Genomic DNA, 23,311 nt, shown 5'->3' on the forward strand with positions numbered 1-23,311 from the left:
CCTGTAATGACGACGAAATAAAATTTTCAAATGCAACTTGCTGAATGTACATGACGCTGAAATTTGCTTTGCAGAAGTTGGTTGCGACGTCTTGCAGATTATTTCTGAGAGAACGAGATAGTGCGTCTGCTATAACATTTTGTGTGCCGGGAATGTGAACTATTGTAAAATTAAATTCCTGTAAATAAAGTTTCCATCTGCTTAATCTGTCATGAGTGAATTTAGCCGAAAGTAAGAATTGTATAGCTCTATGGTCTGTATAAACAGTGGTATGTCTGCCATAAAGAAAGTGCCTAAATCTCGTAAAAGCCCATACAACACATAATGTTTCAAGTTCAGTAACGGAATAATTTCGTTCAGCAGGTGATAGAATGCGACTTGCAAATGCGATGTTTTTAATTACTGATGAGCCATCTTCTTCAATTTCCTGAAAAATATGTACGCCTAAAGCGGTGTTAGAACTGTCGGTGGCAATGGAAAAATTTCTGGTAAGATCTGGGTGCGATAAGAGTGGAGCATTCAACAAAGCATGTTTCAGGTTCATAAATTCAGAATGTGCTTTCTTATCCCATGACCAAATAGTGTTTTTACCTGTTAATTGGCATAATCTAGGTGTGTCTAAAGCAGAGCGATGAATAAATTTACGAAAAAAATTAATTAAGCCCAAAAAGCTGCGTAGTTGCTTCTTCGTCGTAGGAACAGTAATGTCACGTAGAGCTTGAAGTTTTTCCGTATCAGGCGCAATGCCTTCTGCTGAAATTACATGTCCAAGAAATTTTATGGAAGTTTTGCCAAAGTGCGATTTACTGAGATTAACTGTGAGTCCTTGTGCATGAAAGGTTTGCAACAGTTGTTCTAAAATCAGATTGTGTTCAGTCCAGTTAGCTTCTGCAATAAGAATATCGTCTACGTACGTCGTAATTCTGTCTTTAAGTTCTGTCGGAAGTATTGTGTTCAAACCGCGAATAAAAGCTGCTGAAGAAATAGTTAAGCCGAATGGTAATTTACAAAATTGATAACAGTCGCCAAAACAGAGAAAAGCTGTATACTTTCTGCAATTCGGATGAAGTTGAATTTGCCAAAATCCCGATTTCAAATCTGATGTGGAATAAATAGCTGTACCGTGAAATTTCTGTAGTAGTTCTTCTAATGTCTGTGGTCGATCTGTTTCATTAATAACTATGTCATTGATGTGACGCGAATCAAGTACAAGGCGAAGTGAGCCATCTTTTTTTCTTAACAATATGTAGCGGGTTTATGTACGGACTAACTGCTGGTTCAATAATTCCTTGGTCAAGCATATCCTGCAATTCTTTCTTAACTTGTTCTCTATGGATATACGGAATGGGATAATGTTTAGCTTTAAATGTATCGCGCTGTTTGACTTGAAATTCATACATAAATCCGGACATAGTACCAGGAATGTTGTCAAAAACTGGAGCTTGCTGTAAAAGAATTTTGCGTAGTTGCGTGCGTTCGTCGTCTGTATTTGCACTGCTCTGTTTAACTTTATCAGAAATCATCTGTATTACGTCGTAGTCAGCTTCGTCTAGAGTACTATAGTTATGTACGTACATGTCTGTGAACAATGCGGAATTAAGTCTATGTTACGTGTTGCGGAAATGACCTCTGTGCGATTAATAGTTTGTTCTTCAGCAGATAATGAGTGCTAAAATTCTAAAGCCAATTGCACATATTCGTCCTTCAGCATTAAATAAGAATTCTGAAAATCAACCACTGCGTCGTGTTGTACCAGAAAATTCGTACCTAAAATGACGTCTGTTGTCAATAAAGGAACAATCCAAAAATTTGAGTGAAATGTGTGACCTGCAATACAAAATGATAAATGCGTCTGTAATTTAACGTCTACACCTTTACTCGATACTGCTCCTTTTACTTTCATTTTGCCTAATGGTAATGTGGGATAGGTATTCTCTTTGTTGCACTCGTTGAAAGTTTCTTCATTTATAACTGACATAGGTGATCCGGAATCGATTACTGCTGAAAATTTCGATGAACCAATTTTAATTTCGATGACAGGATGTGAAATGGATTTTTTAACAACTGGTCTTTCCTGCAAAAGAGTATCTCTTATGTCGTCAAAAGTAATTACATTTTCGTGAATAACATTTTGCGTGTCTAAAGTAGTGCTTGTGTTACTGGAAGATGCAACCTGTACAGTATCTAGTCAGATTCTATCTGACGTGTTATTATTATCTGGAGGATGTTGTGGTATTTCTACTATTTGAACTGTTCTATTACTTCTTCCAGACGTATTACGCTCTGGATGATACCTACTGTCGGGTTCATTCACAAGAATATGTTGTTGTTGATAATTTTGCTGTTGGTATGACCGACTGTTGTTAGATGTACGCTGAAAATTGTCCTCATTATTTTTACGTCTGTCGTAATAGTCACTCCTATACGGTGCATTGCGATAAGAATTGAAATACTGTGTTTTCTGTACGTAGTTGTTTCTTTGTTGCCGTGCGTTACTATTTGTTGTATCAGGGACTATACGTGCACGCGGCGAAACATTAAAGCTTGGTTGACCTTGTGCATAACATTGTTGGTTATGTATGCTAACCGACTGGTTTTGATGTTTTTGCGGAGAAAAACGTCTATTGTTACTAAAATGTGGTTCCTGTTGCTGAAAATTTTGACGATATTGATAATTAGAATTTTGTCTGTTATTAAAGTTCTGTTGGTTGTCGTTCCTAAAGCGTCTATTACCTTTACTATTGAAATTACGTGACTGATCGTAATTACTGTAAGTTTGTTGGCCATGGATATTATATGAAAAATTTTTGTTTACAAAAGAATAATCAGATTGTTGTACTTCCAAGAGCTGTAACAGATCTCTGAATGCCGAAATGTTTTCTTTTTGCTGACCCGTTAAAAGTGACACTCTTCATGATCGTGGTAATTTAGAAATGCATAATTGAATGAGTGCAGATTCACTGTACGGTTCACTTAGGTACTGGTTTTGTTGCACCATGTGTTCAAAAAATTGAGTGACACTGGGAAAGTTTGAGTTCTCATAATTCGGCAAGCTAATTAGTTGATCTTTAATTCCACGCTGTGTCGTCTTCGACCAATACGCTGACAGAAAAGCATTCTGGAATTCTTCTACCGAGTAACATTGTCTCGCGATCGGTCTCATACGAGTTGCCGGTTCGCCTTCCAAAAAACTGCAAATAAATTCAAGTTTGTGCATTACGGGCCAAGTCGGTGGAAAAGCAAAGCTAAACTGTTGTATCCAATCCAGTGGATGAATCTTAGTTCTGTCATTTTTAAACACTTTAAATTTTCTCACTGACAGAAAATGTTTGTAATCAAAATTATCGACTCTGTATGATGGAACAGGTTCATGATTGTAAGAGAATCTACTTGTCTGTGTCTGTTCGAAATCTAAGTCGTATACTCTGTTGATTACCTAAATTATACGCACTGCGTGAGTCTGACAAATGTTCGCAAAGTGGCGTCTGCTGTGATGTGTTATTAACTGAAATATTTTTCATCTCTGTTACTTCTTGCTGTAAACTTGACAATTTTCTACGCAACGTGTTATTAGACGAATCGATCTCATTAATTGTCTGCTGTAGATTTTGAAATTCAGGTGTTTGATTAAATGAAACCGGTGAAGTATCGTCTGATTTGTTGTAATTATTACTTTCAATAACGTCAATACGACTGGCCAATTAATCACATTTTTCAGTCAGTATTTTTACCTGATCATCGGTTTTAGTATCAGAGGCATTAATCTGTTTTTGCAATTTACGTGTAGTTTCGTTCAGTTTTTTAACGTCAGCTTTGACGACATCGGAATCCTGTGTTAGTTCTAATTGTTCGAGTCTGTCGGTCACTGTTTGAAATTCTGTTGTGTATGTGTCTGTTTTCGATTTAAGATCGGAAATTTCGTCACGTAATTCTGTGTTCGACTGTTTGATCGAATTAATTTCGTCGGACACTGTAGCAATATTGTTGTCTACGTATGTTTTTGCTTTCGCAAACATTTTACGTTTGTCTTCTTGTCTCTGTGCAGTGATTGTTTCCATTACTTGACGTTTTACTTTATTTTGATCCTGAATAAATTTGCGGAGACGCGTATCACTGTTTTGTATGTGGAGATTAAAACGTTCGTCAATTTGAGTGTTCTGTTGGTCGAATTTCGCTTCTATCTTAGCATCCATTGTACGCGAAAGTTCTGCTGTCATTGCTTTAAATTCGTCGCGTAATTGTGTAGCTTTTTCAGAGCATTGTTTAGCGACTGCGCTAATTTCGTCTCTAAGTGTTTCTGTTGTAGCTGTTTGCATTTCCCTTAATTCCTGAGCAACAGACCTAATTTCTTCGCTACTTTTCCTTGAACAAGCCTCAATTTCCTCGCGTAACTGTTCCTTAGTATCATGACACTGCGCGGCAACGGCTCTAATCTGTTCACTAAGCTGTCTGGAATTGTTGTCTAATTTTTCATTTAACTGTCTGGAATTAATTTTTCATTTAAGTGTTGCTTAAGATTTTCGTTATCTTGTTTGTTCTGTTGTTGTCTGAAATCTTCACTCTGTTGTTTGACCTGTTCACTAAGTTGTTTGAGATTTTCATCATTGTTGTCTAATTTTTCATTAAAGTGTTGTTTAAGATTTTCACTGTGTTGTTGTAGCAATCTTGCCATAATTTGTTCAAAGTCAATATTACCGGCTATATTCTCTGTGCTGTTTAAACATGGATCTGGAATTGTCTCGCTTTCTATAACCATTTGGTTATTTTGAGATTTACAAAAAGGTTTGCCAGTCGAATGTACACTATCGGTCACTATTTCGGAATTAAATGGATCCGTCGTACTTTCAGTACCCTGTCCATTTTCATTAGAAAAATTTGTCTGTACGTTATTTGAATTTTCCAAACCGGGTGTGTTAAGCTGGGCAGCGCTCATTCCAACAGAACGCCCTGCGTCATCAAATTAACAGAGGAGACAATTGAGTTCGTTTGTTCAACAGTAAGATAATAATCATCATTAGAGGTTGGAACGCACTGATTGTAGGTGAACGCAGGATTGTCATCATTACACTGCGTGTCACAATTACTATCGGTCACGTTGTTTAAGTCGGTAATTTCATTCATAATACCTCGCGATACACTATTAACAGTCTTTCGCGGCATTTTTACTATAGTCAAAATTATTCACAAAACAAATAAGCACAATGCAAAAGCAACACACAAATACAACAGAGCAACGAATTGCCGATGATCTGAGGAAAGAAAGACATAAAATTAGTAAAAGCGTTGCGCCAAATGCTAATTATATTTTAGCAAATAAGAGCAGATATCTGACTGTTTCTTAGAAGATTCCCAGAAAAGAAATACGATCCTGGCAATGTCGCCAAGTGTAACCACCCAGCAGTAATTTCGAATGACAATGTTTAAATGACAATGAAAATCGTGCTAAGTGTAACTTCCCAACAATATAAATAATTTATCGACAATGACAATTAAATGAGAAATAGCAATCTGAGCCATGTGTAAGCTCCCCACAAAAATGAAAGTCAATTCAATAAAAATGAAATCTCAGTGACAATGAAAACGCAAATAGACCGAAATGTCGATCTTAGGCCCTGTGCAATCGCAAATATTCTTTGAATTTAAGTGAAACTTTTCTTTAAGGAAATGCAAGGGAAACTTTCTTTCAATTCAAATGATTGTTTTCTTAAAAAATTGCTTTGAAAACACAATTATTATTGGGGCAATTCTTGGACAAATTAATTACAGTCAAGATACATTACATTCTCAGATGTGCGCAATGCTGCTTCATTACCTTATTTAAAAAATATACCTCGTCCTGAATCTTGACCAGAGGCCCATGTCGACGCCCGCCGACTCCTCACACACAACTTCGACTGTCTCTCGCGCGCTACTACATGCTCTCGCGACTCGCTACGTACAAGAGAACTCTCTCGCAACTCGACCGCAACTACCCTGAACTCTCGCGCGGTCAAGCGCAGACTAGAAACGATAAATAACTCTCTGGTCAGAGATTATGTCATGCCTCGCCATCGCTGTACTGAATACATACGCGTTTCAGATTACAAGGCAATGTAATGAAATTCCTCAGGTACACAGCAGGATACAAAAAACTAGATTACAAAAGAAATACAGATGTAAACAGTAAGGTTGACGAATGCCGACAACAATGGATATCTCATCTGTTACAAATGGACAAATCAAGATTACCAATACATTTATGGCGATATTCTCCGCAAGGTAAAATATGCATTGGAAGACCTGCAAAACGATGGAAGGACCAGGTGGAGCTGCAACATGCTGAGAGAAAGCCTAATGCAGACGGAAGAAGAGGAAGATTAATAGTCATTGCTTCGTTAATTACCTTAAATTTATGTTTACTGTAATGGATCTGTCAGGCTGGAAGATTTTATTTTATAGATGTTTTTAATGTTATACTTTTTATACTATTGATTGTCTCACCTTGCCAGGCTAGGAGCTCCATATTATTAATATTTGCCCTTTTTATGTGGATTTTAGTTATGGATCAAATTCCAAGTACAGTATCTCAGCACATGACTCCGCATACCACATTTAAACCATTACATTTGCGATACTGGTGAATCATGTACCCTAGCTGTAGTGCCCTCTGTTGGCCTAAGTTTCCTTGTATAAATACCAGACGCATTCAGATCATCACCAGCACTCATTATGTACCTACATATTTAGATTGACGTCGATACTACATCAGAATATTTTATGGTATGTATGGCTGTTAATGATGTTAACAATTTTTATCTTTCTTATGTAGCACCAGGACTTTTATAGATTTAGCGTAAGAAAACTGAACTTAGTTCATTACGCACCGTTTTTGTTGGTAACAGATCTGAAGATGGCAGTAGCCAAAACCGATAATAGTGAAGTTTAAATGTTTGTGTGGTCAAAATAAAGTGAAATGAGGCCGTTGCGCTAACGAAAATTATATTGAAACTTAGGTTCTTGCTGCCAAAGTCGTGGAGAATAATATGGTGTTTGGAATCGTGAATTAGCCTAACTGGTTTTTAGAGAAAAATTTGTTGCGGTACTTACTGGATTCCTCTCGATTTATTCTGTTAGAAGCGCTGAGAAAGTTTTTCACTTAAAATATTGAGACAGTTGTGGGAATTTTAGATACATAAAATTAAGGAAATTTATATCCCAACCGACATTTCTTGACCTAGTGACTGAGTAGATGAAATCATGACGTTCTCTGGGAAGCCAGTTGCAGTTTCCCATTATAGAAGTTTTTCACTTCTATTAAACATCAACATTTTCATCACTGTAATTATCGAAAAATTGATTGCTCATCATTGGTTGTTCCTAGAGTCACAGATGATATGTCTACATTTTACACTGTAGTGTAAGTGACGTAGACTCAAACTAGCGGCAGAATCCGAAGACAAATCCGTGCCAAGATATTGCTTCGGGATTAGGAGGGCTCTGGAAACCTCTTTCCCCTTCTGCTCTGTGGGATGGATTTGCGTGTTTTTCCTCGCAGCCAGCTTCCTCGCATTCGCAACGTTCCACCCGCTCGGCGCTCGCTTTGAGAGGAAGACGGTGTGCTTTACATAGGGCGAGCAGCGGCTATCGACCACAGCCAGTCGCAGCGGCGCAGACTTGTTTGCATAAAGGAGTTCTTAGCTTTCTGCACTCCGTCGTAGGGAGCTCTTGGCAGATATTCTGGCAATCACAACGAGATGCTTTCAGCTGAACGGAGTATCTTCAACAGTTTTATTGCACACTGTGACGACAGAAGACGATCCCGTACAGTGCTAATGGCAAGCAACATTTGCTGCTAATGGTATACGGACTTTTTTCAGCTGGCACGCACTCAGACGAACGTTGAAATAGGTTACGTTATAAAAAATACGGTATGCTAAAGGCACAGACAATGTAAAGAAGCTGTTATCCACTGGCACTATTGTGAATTTTATGTGCGCCATACAACCCAAAAATGGAAAGTAAGATATCTAACTGTTACAAAAGTTGACATCGAAAGAACGGTATAACGCTGTCTGTCACACAACGAAACAGTTCGCAACACACCAGCCTGTTACACGCTACAGTTCGAAGCCCTGTAGCGGCAGAGGGCTGCAAATGTGATAAAAATGGAGCACGTTAATAAGTTAAGAGTTTTTTCATAAAAATTTTTGGAGCATTACCTTTCAGTAGGCCCTCCTACAACCAAATGCGTTTAAATGCTGTTGGCAGCAGTGAACACTCAGATATTTCCTAGCTATTGCGACTGACAAGTAACCGTCTCGCTCTTTGGACCACCTGAAGCCCTTCCCGTTGTTCAATGTATGACACTGAAACGTGAGGCACGTCCCAGCACAGTTTACTGACTACACCCTACAACAGAATTAACGGATCACTTTTTTAGAAACCCCGTAATTCCCACTCACTGCCATGCTTAAGTTCGAAATTTGTCTAAGAAGTGCGTACGATACTCCACTACAATGATGCAAAAGCGTGGTGCTCTGCGACCTCACACTCGGGCTCGGCAACGCTACAAAGAGCAAGTGGAACATAAAATAAACTCAGAAGTTCATGTAACTTATAAGATGGATTAATAGTATCACCTTAGCACAAAATTTCACCACCATTCTGCCCAATGCCACGGTGGACGTTTCACACGATCGGATGTTCATCACATCCCCTGTTACACGCTTCCCCCCTTCTTTTGCCGCCTCTGCGATGGAGTTCAGAAACGCGACGCCAAGCGTTGAAATCACGCCGTTTCCTTATGAGTGGCCAAGGAAACAATTCCAGATACACCACCACCTAGAATCGGTACGCAAAGGCCGCAGGGGTTGCATAATAGGCGTCTGTGTCACCACGCCTTTCGTCGGTGTTTTCGCGGTCGAAATCAACAGTTCGCAGTGCGATGTGCAACAGGAAGACGTTGTTCAGAGCCTTGGACACCGCTGACACCCTCGGGCGCTTCAACCCTTCTCTATGGACCTGTGAGTCCGCATCCCCAACGTACGTTATCACACCCGTATGCAGTGAAGCGCAAGCTCAATTTGGTCTCTCTTGAACAGTTTCAAACCACCGCAGAGAGCTCAAAACTATTCGACGAAATATGGAAGCTGCTACGGTCGCAGGTTCGAATCCTGCCTCGGGCATGGATGTGTGTGATGTCCTTAGGTTAGTTAGGTTTAAGTCTACGGGACTGATAACCTCAGATGTTGAGTCCCATAGTGCTTAGAGCCATTCGTACTTTGTCGGTGTATAGGGTTACTGTGAGAAGTTTTCGCAGCGTGTAATTTCTTCATCAAAGACAGTTTTGGTCATCATGTCTGTTATATTCATCATTATCCTAGTGATCCAAGATATTCGATGTTCTCTGACATTAACAGTTCCAATTTTGGCGATGAATTTACACACGATTTAATGGAGGATGATTGCAGTAACTGTTGTTCAACATCGATTAGAATGGACAGGGACTGTGATTGCTGTGTTCGGATGAGGGCTGAGTTGGCATCCCTTCGCTCACAGCTGTAGGCGGCGCTGACTTCGGTCGCGCAGCTTGAGGCTGTTGCTAATGGGCACCACTGTGGGGAGCCGGACTTGGGTGTCACTGGGATGTCAACCTCGTCCCGTCTGTCCCCAGATCGGTCTGCCGCACTGGTTGCCCCGGTTGCTGCCCGCAGTGGGGCTCAGCCCTCGCCTGTGGTTGATTGGGAGGTCGTTCCAAGGCGCGGCAGGCAGCGAAAGACGTCCCCGGAGGCTGATCAGAAAGCCTCCCCGGTGCGTCTGACAAACAGCTTTCAGGTACTGTCTCTGGCTGAGCCAGATGCAGCTACCTGCCCTGTTTCAGAGGATGATTCTCAGCCTTCAAGGTCCGGCCAATCGCAAAGGGTGGGGTTATTGGTAGTTGGGAGCTCCAATGTTAGGCCCCCTTAGGGATATGGCGGCTAAGGAGGGGAAGAAATCCAGTGTGTACTCCGTGTGCATTCCGGGTGGAGTCATTCCTGATGTGGAAAGGGTCCTTCCGGATGCCATGAAGAGCACAGGGTGCAGCCAGCTGCAGGTGGTGGCGCATGTCGGCACTGATGACGTGTGTCGCTTTGGATCTGAGGACATTCTCTCTGGATTCCAGCGGCTATCTCATTTGGTGAAGGCTGCCGGTCTTGCTTACGAGATGAAGGCAGAGCTCACCATCTGCAGCATCGTCGACAGAACCGACTGCGGACCTTTGGTGCAGAGCCAGGTGGAGGGTCTGAATCAGAGGCTCAGACGGTTTTGCGACCGTGTTGGCTGCAGATTCCTTGACTTGCACCATAGGGTGGTGGGGTTTCAGGTTCCGTTGAATAGGTGAGGAATTCACTACACTCAGCTGGTGGCTACAGGGGTAGCGGAGGCTGTGTGGCGTGGACTGGGCGGTTTTTTTTTAGGTTAGAAGGCCTCAGAAAAGTACGGGGTGGGCTGCAATCTCAAAGGATGCATGGCAAACACAGGACGTGCTTGGATCAAGGAACAGTCGGAATTGTAGTTGTAAATTGTTGTAGCTGTGCTGGGAAAGTCCCTGAGCTTCAATCGCTAATAAAAAGCACAGAAGCTAAAATCGTTACAGGTACAGAAAGCCGGCTAAAGCCTGAAATAAGTTCTGCAGAAATTTTTACGAAGTCTCAGACGGTGTTCAGGAAAGACAGATTAGGCAGAACTGGTGGTGGAGTGTTTGTGTCTGTCAGTAGTAGTTTATCTTGTAGTGAAGTCGAAGTAGATACTCCGTGCGAATTGGTATGGGTGGAGGTTATACTTAACAGCCGAACTAAGTTAATAATTGGCTCCTTCTACCGACCCCAGACTCCGATGATATAGTTGCTGAACAGTTCAGAGAAAATTTGAGTCTCGTAACAAATAAATACCCCACTCATACGATTATAGTTGGTGGGGACTTCAACTTTACCTCGTATTTTTGCAAAAATACTTGTTCAAAACCGGTGGTAGGCAGAAAACATCTTCCGAGATTGTCCTAAATGCTTTCTCCGAAAATTATTTCGAGCAGTTAGTCCACGAACCCACGCGAATTGTAAATGGTTCCGAAAACACACTTGACCTCTTAGCCACAAACAATCCAGAGCTCATAGAGAGCATCATGACTGATACAGCATTAGTGATCACAAGGTCGTTGTAACTAGGCGCAATACCGTTTTGTTCCAAATCCACCAGAAACAAACGCAAAATAATTTTATTAAAAAAAGCGGATAAAGTGTCACTAGAAGGCCTCCTACGAGACAATCTCCATTCCTTCCGAACTGACTATGCAAAAGTAGACGAGATGTGGCTCAAATTCAAAGATATAGTAGCAACAGCAATTGAGAGATTCATACCTCATCAGTTGGTAAGAGATGGAACTGATCGCCCATGGTACACAAAACAGGTGTGAACGCTGTTGCAGAGGCAACGGAAAAAGCATGCAAATTTCAGAAGAACGCGAAATCCCGAAGATTGGCTAAAATCTACAGACGCGCGAAATGTCGCACGGACTTCAATGCGTGATGCCTTTAATAGGTTCCGCAACGAAACATTGTCTCGAAATTTGGTAGAAGATCCGATGAAACTCTGGTCGTTTGTAAAGCACACAAACGACAAGACGCAGTCAATACCTTCGCTGCGCAACGCCGATGGTACTGTTACCGACGATTGTGCCGCTAAAGCGAAGTTATTGAACGCAGTTTTCCGAAATTCCTTCACCAGGGAAGACGAATGGAATATTCCAGAATTTGAAACACGAACAGCTGCTAGCATGAGTTTCTTTGAAGTAGATACCTTAGGGGTTGCGAAGCAACTCAAATCGCTTGATACGGGCAAGTCTTCAGGTCCAGATTGTATACAGATTAGGTTCCTTTCAGATCACGCTGATACAATAGGTCCCTACTTAGCAATCATATACAACCGCTCGCTTAGCGATAGATCTGTACCTACAGATTGGAAAATTGCGCAGGTCGCACCAGTATTTAAGAAGGGTAGTAGGAGTAATCCATCGAACTACAGACTTATATCAATGACGTCGGTTTGCAGTAGGGTTTGGAGCATATACTACACTCCTGGAAATGGAAAAAAGAACACATTGACAGCGGTGTGTCAGACCCACCATACTTGCTCCGGACACTGCGAGAGGGCTGTACAAGCAATGATCACACGCACGGCACAGCGGACACACCAGGAACCGCGGTGTTGGCCGTCGAATGGCGCTAGCTGCGCAGCATTTGTGCACCGCCGCCGTCAGTGTCAGCCAGTTTGCCGTGGCATACGGAGCTCCATCGCAGTCTTTAACACTGGTAGCATGCCGCGACAGCGTGGACGTGAACCGTATGTGCAGTTGACGGACTTTGAGCGAGGGCGTATAGTGGGCATGCGGGAGGCCGGGTGGACGTACCGCCGAATTGCTCAACACGTGGGGCGTGAGGTCTCCACAGTACATCGATGTTGTCGCCAGTGGTCGGCGGAAGGTGCACGTGCCCGTCGACCTGGGACCGGACCGCAGGGACGCACGGATGCACGCCAAGACCGTAGGATCCTACGCAGTGCCGTAGGGGACCGCACCGCCACTTCCCAGCTAATTAGGGACACTGTTGCTCCTGGGGTATCGGCGAGGACCATTCGCAACCGTCTCCATGAAGCTGGGCTACGGTCCCGCACACCGTTAGGCCGTCTTCCGCTCACGCCCCAACATCGTGCAGCCCGCCTCCAGTGGTGTCGCGACGGGCGTGAATGGAGGGACGAATGGAGACGTGTCGTCTTCAGCGATGAGAGTCGCTTCTGCCTTGGTGCCAATGATGGTCGTATGCATGTTTGGCGCCGTGCAGGTGAGCGCCACAATCAGGACTGCATACGACCGAGGCACACAGGGCCAACACCCGGCATCATGGTGTGGGGAGCGATCTCCTACACTGGCCGTACACCACTGGTGATCGTCGAGGGGACACTGAATAGTGCACGGTACATCCAAACCGTCATCGAACCCATCGTTCTACCATTCCTAGACCGGCAAGGGAACTTGCTGTTCCAACAGGACAATGCACGTCCGCATGTATCCCGTGCCACCCAACGTGCTCTAGAAGGTGTAAGTCAACTACCCTGGCCAGCAAGATCTCCGGATCTGTCCCCCATTGAGCATGTTTGGGACTGGATGAAGCGTCGTCTCACGCGGTCTGCACGTCCAGCACGAACGCTGGTCCAACTGAGGCGCCAGGTGGAAATGGCATGGCAAGCCGTTCCACAGGATTACATCCAGCATCTCTACGATCGTCTCCATGGGAGAATAGCAGCCTGCATTACTGCGAAAGGTGGATATACACTGTACTAGTGCCGAAATTGTGCATGCTCTGTTGCCTGTGTGTATGTGCCTGTGGTTCTGTCAGTGTGATCATGTTATGTATCTGACCCCAGGAATGTGTCAATAAAGTTTCCCCTTCCTGGGACAATGAATTCACGGTGTTCTTATTTCAATTTCCAGGAGTGTATATTCAAACATTATGAATCACCTCGAAGGGAACGATCTATTGATACGCAATCAGCATGGTTTCAGAAAACATCGTTCTTGTGCAACGCAGCTAGCTCTTTATTCGCACGAAGTAATGGCAGCTATCCACAGGGGATCTCAAGTTGATTCCGTATTTCTAGATTTCCGGAAAGCTTTTGACACCGTTCCTCACAAGCGACTTCTAATCAGGCTGCAAGCCTATGGGATATCGTCTCAGTTGTGCGACTGGATTCGCGATTTCCTGTCAGGAAGGTCGCTGTTCGTAGTATTGGACGGCAAATCATCGAGTAAAACTGAAGTGATATCAGGTGTTCCCCAGGGAAGCGTCCTGGGACCTCTGCTGTTCCTGATCTATATAAATGACCTGGGTGACAATCTGAGCAGTTCTCTTAGGTTGTTCGCAGATGATGCTGTAATTTACCGTCTAGTACGGTCATCCGAAGACCAGTATCAGTAGCAAAGCGATTTAGAAAAGATTGCTGTATGGTGTGGCAGGTGGCAGTTGACGCTAAATAATGAAAAGTGTTAGGTGATCCACATGAGTTCCAAAAGAAATCCGTTGGAATTCGATTACTCGATAAATAGTACAATTCTCAAGTCTGTCAATTTAACTAAGTGCCTGGGTGTTAAAATTACGAACAACTTCAGTTGGGAAGACCACATAGATAATATTGTGGGGAAGGCGAGCCAAAGTTGCGTTTCATTGGCAGGACACTTAGAAGATGCAACAAGTCCACTAAAGAGACAGCTTACGCTACACTCGTTCGTCCTCTGTTAGAATATTGCTGCGCGGTGTGGGATCCTTACCAGGTAATGAAATGTCGTGTGGCTAGGGCCTCCCGTCGGGTAGACCGTTCGCCTGGTGCAGGTCTTCCAAGTTAACGCCACTTAGGCGACCTGCTCGTCGATGGGGATGAAATGATGATGATTAGGACAACACCCAGTCCCTGAGCGGAGAAAATCTCCGACCCAGCCGGGAATCGAACCTGGGACCTTAGGATTGACATTCCGTCACGCTGACCACTCAGCTACCGGAGCCGGACCCGTACCAGGTGGGATTGACGGAGGACATCGAAAGGGTGCAAAAAAGGGCAGCTCGTTTTGTATTATCACGTAATAGGGGAGAGAGTGTGGCAGATAAGATACGAGAGTTGGGATGGAGGTCATTAAAGCAAAGACGTTTTTCGTCGCGGCGAGATCTACTTACGAAATTTCAGCCACCAACTTTCTCTTCCGAATGCGAAAATATTTTGTTGAGCCCAAGCTACATAGGTAGGAATGATCATCAAAATAAAATAAGAGAAATCAGAGTTCGAACAGAAAGGTTTAGGTGTTCGTTTTTCCCGCGCGCTGTTCGGGAGTGGAATGGTAGAGAGATAGTATGATTTTGGTTCGATAAACCCTCTGCCAAGAACTTAAATATGAACTGCAGAGTAATCATGTAGATGTAGATGTAGATGTCTTATTGTGGATTCGCACGTTTCTATCTACAGGTGAGCTGGGTTAATAATTGGCTCCTTTTACCGACCTCCCGACTCAGCAGCGATAGTGGCAGAACAACTGAGAGAAAATTTGGAATACATTTCGCATAAATTTCCTCAGCATGTTATAGTCTTAGGTGGAGATTTCAATTTACCAGATATAGACTGGGACACTCAGATGTGTAGGACGGGTGGTAGGGACAGAGCATCGAGTGACATTATACTGAGTGCACTATCCGAAAATTACCTCGAGCAATTAAACAGAGAACCGACTCGTGGAGATAACATCTTGGACCTACTGATAACAAACAGACCCGAACTTCTCGACTCTGTAAGTGCAGAACAGGGAATCAGTGATCATAAGGCCGTTGTAGCATCCCTGAATATGGAAGTTAATAGGAATATAAAAAAAAGGGAGGAAGGTTTATCTGTTTAGCAAGAGTAATAGAAGGCCGATTTCAGACCACCTAACAGATCAAAACGAAAATTTCTGTTCCGACACTGATAATGTTGAGTGTTTATGGAAAAAGTTCAAGGCAATCGTAAAATGCGTTTTAGACAGGTACGTGCCGAGTAAAACTGTGAGGGACGGGAAAAACCCACCGTGGTACAACAACAAAGTTAGGAAACTACTGCGAAAGCAAAGAGAGCTTCACTCCAAGTTTAAACGCAGCCAAAACCTCTCAGACAAACAGAAGCTAAGCGATGTCAAAGTTAGCGTAAGGAGGGCTATGCGAGAAGCGTTCAGTGAATTCGAAAGTAAAATTCTATGTACAGACTTGACAGAAAATCCTAGGAAGTTCTGGTCTTACGTTAAATCAGTAAGTGGCTCGAAACAGCATATCCAGACACTCCGGGATGATGATGGCATTGAAACAGAGGATGACACGCGTAAAGCTGAAATACTAAACACCTTTTTCCAAAGCTGTTTCACAGAGGAAGACCGCACTGCAGTCCCTTCTCTAAATCCTCGCACAAACGAAAAAATGGCTGACATCGAAATAAGTGTCCAAGGAATAGAAAAGCAACTGGAATCACTCAACAGAGGAAAGTCCACTGGACCTGACGGGATACCAATTCGATTCTACACAGAGTACGCGAAAGAACTTGCCCCCCTTCTAACAGCCGTGTACCGCAAGTCTCTAGAGGAACGGAGGGTTCCAAATGATTGGAAAAGAGCACAGGTAGTCCCAGTCTTCAAGAAGGGTGGTCGAGCAGATGCGCGAAACTATAGACCTACATCTCTGACGTCGATCTGTTGTAGAATTTTAGAACATGTTTTTTGCTCGAGTATCATGTCGTGTTTGGAAACCCAGAATCTACTATGTAGGAATCAACATGGATTCCGGAAACAGCGATCGTGTGAGACCCAACTCGCGTTATTTGTTCATGAGACCCAGAAAATATTAGATACAGGCTCCCAGGTAGATGCTATTTCTCTTGACTTCCGGAAGGCGTTCGATACAGTTCCGCACTGTCGCCTGATAAACAAAGTAAGAGCCTACGGAATATCAGACCAGCTGTGTGGCTGGATTGAAGATTTTTTAGCAAACAGAACACAGCATGTTGTTATCAATGGAGAGACGTCTACAGACGTTAAGGTAACCTCTGGCGTGCCACAGGGAAGTGTTATGGGACCATTGCTTTTCACAATATATATAAATGACCTAGTAGATAGTGTCGGAAGTTCCATGCGGCTTTTTGCGGATGATGCTGTAGTATACAGAGAAGTTGCAGCATTAGAAAATTGTAGCGAAATGCAGGAAGATCTGCAGCGGATAGGCACTTGGTGCAGGGAGTGGCAACTGTCCCTTATCATAGACAAATGTAATGTATTGCGAATTCATAGAAAGAAGGATCCTTTATTGTATGATTATATGATAGCGGAACAAACACTGGTAGCAGTTACTTCTGTAAAATATCTGGGAGTATGCGTACGGAACGATTTGAAGTGGAATGATCATATAAAATTAATTGTTGGTAAGGCGGGTACCAGGTTGAGATTCATTGGGAGAGTGCTTAGAAAATGTAGTCCATCAACAAAGGAGGTGGCTTACAAAACACTCGTTCGACCTATACTTGAGTATTGCTCATCAGTGTGGGATCCGTACCAGATCGGGTTGACGGAGGAGATAGAGAAGATCCAAAGAAGAGCGGCGCGTTTCGTCACAGGGTTATTTGGTAACCGTGATAGCGTTACGGAGATGTTTAATAAACTCAAGTGGCAGACTCTGCAAGAGAGGCGCTCTGCATCGCGGTGTAGCTTGCTCGCCAGGTTTCGAGAGGGTGCGTTTCTGGATGAGGTATCGAGTATATTGCTTCCCCCTACTTATACCTCCCGAGGAGATCACGAATGTAAAATTAGAGAGATTAGAGCGCGCACGGAGGCTTTCAGACGGTCGTTCTTCCCGCGAACCATACGCGACTGGAACAGGAAAGGGAGGTAATGACAGTGGCACGTAAAGTGCCCTCCGCCACACACCGTTGGGTGGTTTGCGGAGTATGAATGTAGATGTAGATGTAGATGTAGATGTAGATGTAGATGTAGAGATCTTAGGGTCACATTTTTGTTTGCAAAATTCACCAGCTGTCCCTCGTGAGAACAATTAGATGTTATTGACAGCAATCGACATTCAAATAAAAATGAACGTGAGCTCTGGCCGCTACAGGCAAGTATATTAATTAAATAGAAACTACGATTACTCTCTAACCAAGACGTATATTAGGAAAGAAGCCTAGAAGAGTGTGTAATAACTTGTTATTCATATACGCGAAGGTGACTAATATATTTTAGTCATATACCATTAACAAAAAAAAAAAATCTGGCAAATAAATCTTAGTCATGTACTTCTGAAGGAAACTGTTGCAGAAAGTCTATTGAATGTTCACCTCCAAAACCATTGGCCACGGGTGTCTTTATTTTACATTTGTGCGTGATTGTGTAGAAGCAGCTCACAACACATTTGGTTAAACGATTAATCACGTTAATCGATGATAGTCCTGTAGCCGAAACAATCAGTGTAAGTATTAACGTAATCGATGTTGTACAAGCCACTGGACTTTTCATTTCCCTTGCTATGTGATATTTTGCACATTTATAAAACACATGGGTTGTCGTTTCTATCATTCTGGAAGATTTATCTGTCTGAAAGCCACCAGTGCTAGAACATATTCATCACTGTTTAGCTCTGTTGTAAGGATATTAGTATATCTTGGCACAGAGTTTAATCGAAATAGAAAAAAAGTCTATATGAGATCGTGCACATCTAGCAGCTAACGCATTACTTATGTAAAGAAAATATCTTCATGTTACATTATGGGCGCGGGATGGCGGATATAACAGACGTTAAATGTGTGGAAGATAAATGCGTTGAAATTTTGATAATACTTCACTCTATGGAGCATATGATCTTCTGAACAATAGCGTCTTAGCTCTGTAGGTGGTCTGACTTCTCCAGATCCATCACCGTAGTGCACAGCTCTCCTTTTATTCTCGCTTCTGTTTGGTACACGGTGCGTTCCAAGTAATGTAAAATATTAAGTTTATCTATTGCACAATGGTTTTTGTCCACAAAATCTTGCATGGTAGCTTATTCAGTATGAACACGCCATCAAAATTTTGTTAAATTGGTCTATTAAAATATACATTTGTAAGTGGCCGTGTGTGAAGGATTGATAGTGGAGTTGCCCCTGTCTTTTCCTACTATCCATTCCACCTGTAGACTCTCACTGTAAATTATCATTTTGGTACAATTTTCTAGCAACGATGAATTGCACTTATAAGCGTTGTCTCTTATTGTTTATTGTTTGAACTGGTATCACAACAGCTGCAGCCCACCAGCTAATGAAATGGCAGATAAGCCTGCACATTGGGGATTAAACGCAAATAAACCCCTTACTTTAGCACTGGAATTATACGATTAATGCGAGGTAATTCAAGTTTTTTGTTCCTCTGACCTACAGCACGTTAGCTTTCCCTGAGAGAGCTCCGACAACATCCATTTTGCGTGCTATTGTTACAAGCTGAGTGTACAATCTTGCGCCAGTTTATAGCTTCTTTTTTCGTGATTTTATTCATGAGGAACACTGCTGCATTTCTCGTTGTATTTAGTCCTTAGACTTCACAATCTCCCAGGATCTAGTTTCTTGAAGTCGACTGCTGTACAATGATAGTTAATGATCAACTACTTCCAGTACGCAATGCAGCATTTCATGCTTTGAAACTTCTTTATTTAAATTAGTGTGTTTGTACTTAAATTGCAGGATGACTGAGAAAATGAAACTTCTACGTTATTTGATTCTGAAACAGCTAGGTAAAACTGAACATACTGAATCAACTTTCACTTTACTTTTTCTTATCATGTCAACAAGGACCAACGATATTCTAGCGCAATGGAATCTGACTGCTCAAAAAAAGAAGAAAAAGAAAGATAACCTGACTTCAAATAATTAATTCAAAAGAATGGCCACAACTAAAAAGAAATCTTTACAGTAACCTATACATTTCATTAAGCACTTACGTCATAAAAATCTTCATTACGTGAACTACTGCAATACAGTAAGTGTCAATACTACCGGGTAATTATAAGATTCTAACTACCAAAGCCACTACCTACTAATACGCACGTGGTTAGCACAGGATAGATTTTTTGCAAACCAAATAATGTATTTCTTTAACTTAATAATGTGACATCCAGTTCAGACACTAACATACATCGTCATTAACATCTAGTAAACATGTATATAATCATGAATAATATTCAATCTGCAAGTCGAACATGTACCCATCGTTAGCCTACGCCAACACTTTACACCTCTACCCTCCATCAATGTTAACCTCTCACATCTAACGTCCATCACTCCTGGCTGTTCACCTCCAACTGCCCAAGAGTACTTCCATCATTGCTGGCGACAGACTTCCAACTGCCCAACACTACTGGCGATTAACTTCCAACGAGTCCGACCAGCCACAGAGCCTCTTACAAAGAAAATGCAGCCAGAGACCCAATGCAGAACGCTACACAGTGCTGCCAACAGAGAATTAGCCCACTTACATAGCCCCCTGCCCCCCACAAAAAAATTTACTAATTATTTTGGACCGTGGCCTGTAATAACTGTTACAATTTTTTATATTAACAATATCAAATAGTTCTAATGCACACAGTTATTAATGTACCTTTGGTCAAAAGCAAATATTGTCCTCACAGCCCCTAAAGATGGTCCTAATCATATATCAGAGCAGTAGTTTATGACAATCTTATGCACAAGGTCTGAGCAGTAAAAGAAAACGCACACGCAGGTAGTGGATCTCCAAGCAGTCTTGAACAAGTGTTGTCCTCCCAACGGAAACACGGTGCTGACTCTTGACATGAATATTGTTAATGGGTCACAACAGAGCAAATCCACAGCAGAGACAGTCTGAAGTCTCAGTTAGTATGTCATCACAGAGCAGACCCACTGTATTTCTTGTACTGTATAAAGCGTGCAACACAGTGCCGCAAACTTCAAGATAAACAGGTGAGTAACCCCCAGGAATTTCGCATAGGACAAAAAGTATTGGTACACACTCACTACCTATCCAACAGAGGAAAGTGTCCTTGCAGTACATTTGCACTTTTATATTCTATACCTCTGAGGATACGAAATGCTCTCCATCCCAATGTGGTTCACATTGAAACTCTATGAACGAGAAACTCGAGAGACAATCATCACATCAGCAACGTCAGGCACTTTATAGAATAATTTTTGCTCTTTTGTTTATTTCATGCAGCTAGATAGAATTTTGATGATTACGTACCACAACTATTTATTTTTTCATCTTTAAGCTTTGTACAAATCTTTCTTGCGGTTTTCCAGGAAGTCTGATAACTGCCAAATATTTTACAGGTGTGAGTATTTATATTGCCAGCTTTTTATATGCTTAATCTGACCGTAGAGGGAGACCAAGAGATGAATACACTAAGCAGATTCAGAAGGATGTAGGCTGCAGTTGGTACTGGGAGATGAAGAAGCTTGCACAGGATAGAGTAGCATGGAGAGCTGCATCAAACCAGTCTCAGGACTGAAGACCACAACAACAACACTCTGATTTACATATCAGTGTACATAATAATATGTCGTTACTCAGATCTTTTCACCTGACGCATTTCCCATGCTTACACAAATTCAATTGGTACCTTGTATTCACGTTTCCTTGATTATACAGCATCTTATTAGGTGGCGGCGTTTCCAGTAGGGAGAACCTTGCTGGTTGGTTACCTTACCATAAGCTAATGCCTTGCACATTTTTCTGTTTTCATACGCATGTACATGAAAATAACAACTGAAAGAGACAAAATTTATTTTGACAAGTGTCCAGCAGATCACATCCCTTGGGTGATCTGACCGTTGGAAACTGTATCTCATTTCTTATATAATAAGACTTTGTGTCCTTTTTGTATATAGCCTCTATATATCTTATGATCATTTATTTCTGGTGCTATTTCGTCTTTACTTATACCATGTGATGTACTGTTTTTTATCATACATGCTGAAATTTATGCTATATCTAATGAATTACCATTACATTTTTTGTAAGGTTAGTCACTCTTTGTATTTTATAACATTGCCATGTTCAATTTATGTCTAGTCTTGTGCTCTAATTTGCGCTGCACCTCTTGTACTTGATGATATCACCAGGTTTCTTGCTTTCAACTATGTAGATTTAACAAATCAGTGTACCCTGTAACACACATCCATAACATCTTGTATATTTTGCAGAACCAATGTACCAAAGTCTCACTGTATCCAAACGAGACATTATGCTCATAAATAGAAGCACATGAAAGTGAAGAAAATGTAGTACATAAGAGTCAGGGCATAGCCAGCTTATATGGAATTAAGACTGTTGACTCTTCTCACACTGTTTCGTGGCACACCTTTTCTAAACATTTTCCTCTCAGTGCACTAGGTCAATTAGGCAGATTGACTATGAAGATTTATGATTAAGGATATTTATTTCTCTGCATTTTGTGGTAGATATAAGAGTGTTACTGGAATATTTAATGATTGTTCATGCCCTGAGCTGCACCAATTTTTTTGGAACAATGATGGAATGCTGTTGTTTAATAAGTATTCATGCCATGAACTGAACTCCAATAATGACGATTATTTTGATATGTTGATAATTTTTCTCAATGATATTCTATGATGTTTATATACATTTTGTGTATATTGTGTCTTTTCTAGGAAAATCTGTCTTACCTTGTGTCAAATAATTGGAAGTGTTTGTTAAGATTGATTTTTTGTCTCCAGATTGCTTGTAATATGTTACATTTCTTTAGTCACTAATGTTTATTGTGCTCAGTACTCCTGTCTTTATGCTTGCATATACTATAATCACAGTTTTCTTAGCTTCGGCCGTAGCTGTTCTTGACTCAAGACGATTGACTACTAATCATTTTCTTTGCATATAACGTGCTCTGCCCATATCAGTCATTCCCATATCCTTTCCTATAGATTTGCACATTGTTAGAGATTTAGGAAATCTAACAGAGAGTTTTATGAAGCCCTAAGGGTGCTACAAAACCTACAACTATTGTGTCTTTACTCTATGATTCTATTTGTCTACTATGTACTCGTGCAGGCCAAACAGAGCCATACTTTTATATAATACTGCTATTTATGCACCCTGTTATTGTGAAAGCCATATTGAGTTATAAATTCTCATTATTAATCACGTATAGGCCTCTGAATGCCTTATAAAGTAATAGGTAAATGATATTTTATGATTCTTTCCCAGATTTGTGTTTATGCTATGTGAAACTAGGTCACCTTGAGCCTCAAGATCAGCATTTATTTCATGTAAAACCAGGATACTGTGAGCATCAAAGAAAATTTTGTCACTTTTTAGTTCTTAAGGTGAGAAATTACTTCTTTGTAGAACTTGGCCACTTTGACCCACACATATAATGTCTGTAACATTTATATAGATAATGAGGTCAGCATTTAGTAGGTAGGAAACCAACTTGGCACCTCTGGTTGACATTTTCTATTCAACTGTTTTAGATATTAGGATTTGCATGTATTTCATGTACTAGGCCACTTGGAGCCCCAATCATTTTAAAGCTATTAAGATCAGCATTCATATGTGCAAGAAGGCGACATGGAGCTTCTGATTGATATTCTCTCGAAAGCAGTTTTGGTTATTAAGATGTGCATGTATTGCAAGTAGAAGGCCCCTTGAGTCATTCAGTTCTTGATTTTACGGTTGGGTTTTTTAAGTGATTTACTCACAATATCGTATAAACAAGGCTACTGA

This window comes from Schistocerca nitens, chromosome 8 (assembly GCF_023898315.1).
Source record: "Schistocerca nitens isolate TAMUIC-IGC-003100 chromosome 8, iqSchNite1.1, whole genome shotgun sequence".
NCBI classification, from domain to species: domain Eukaryota; kingdom Metazoa; phylum Arthropoda; class Insecta; order Orthoptera; family Acrididae; genus Schistocerca; species Schistocerca nitens.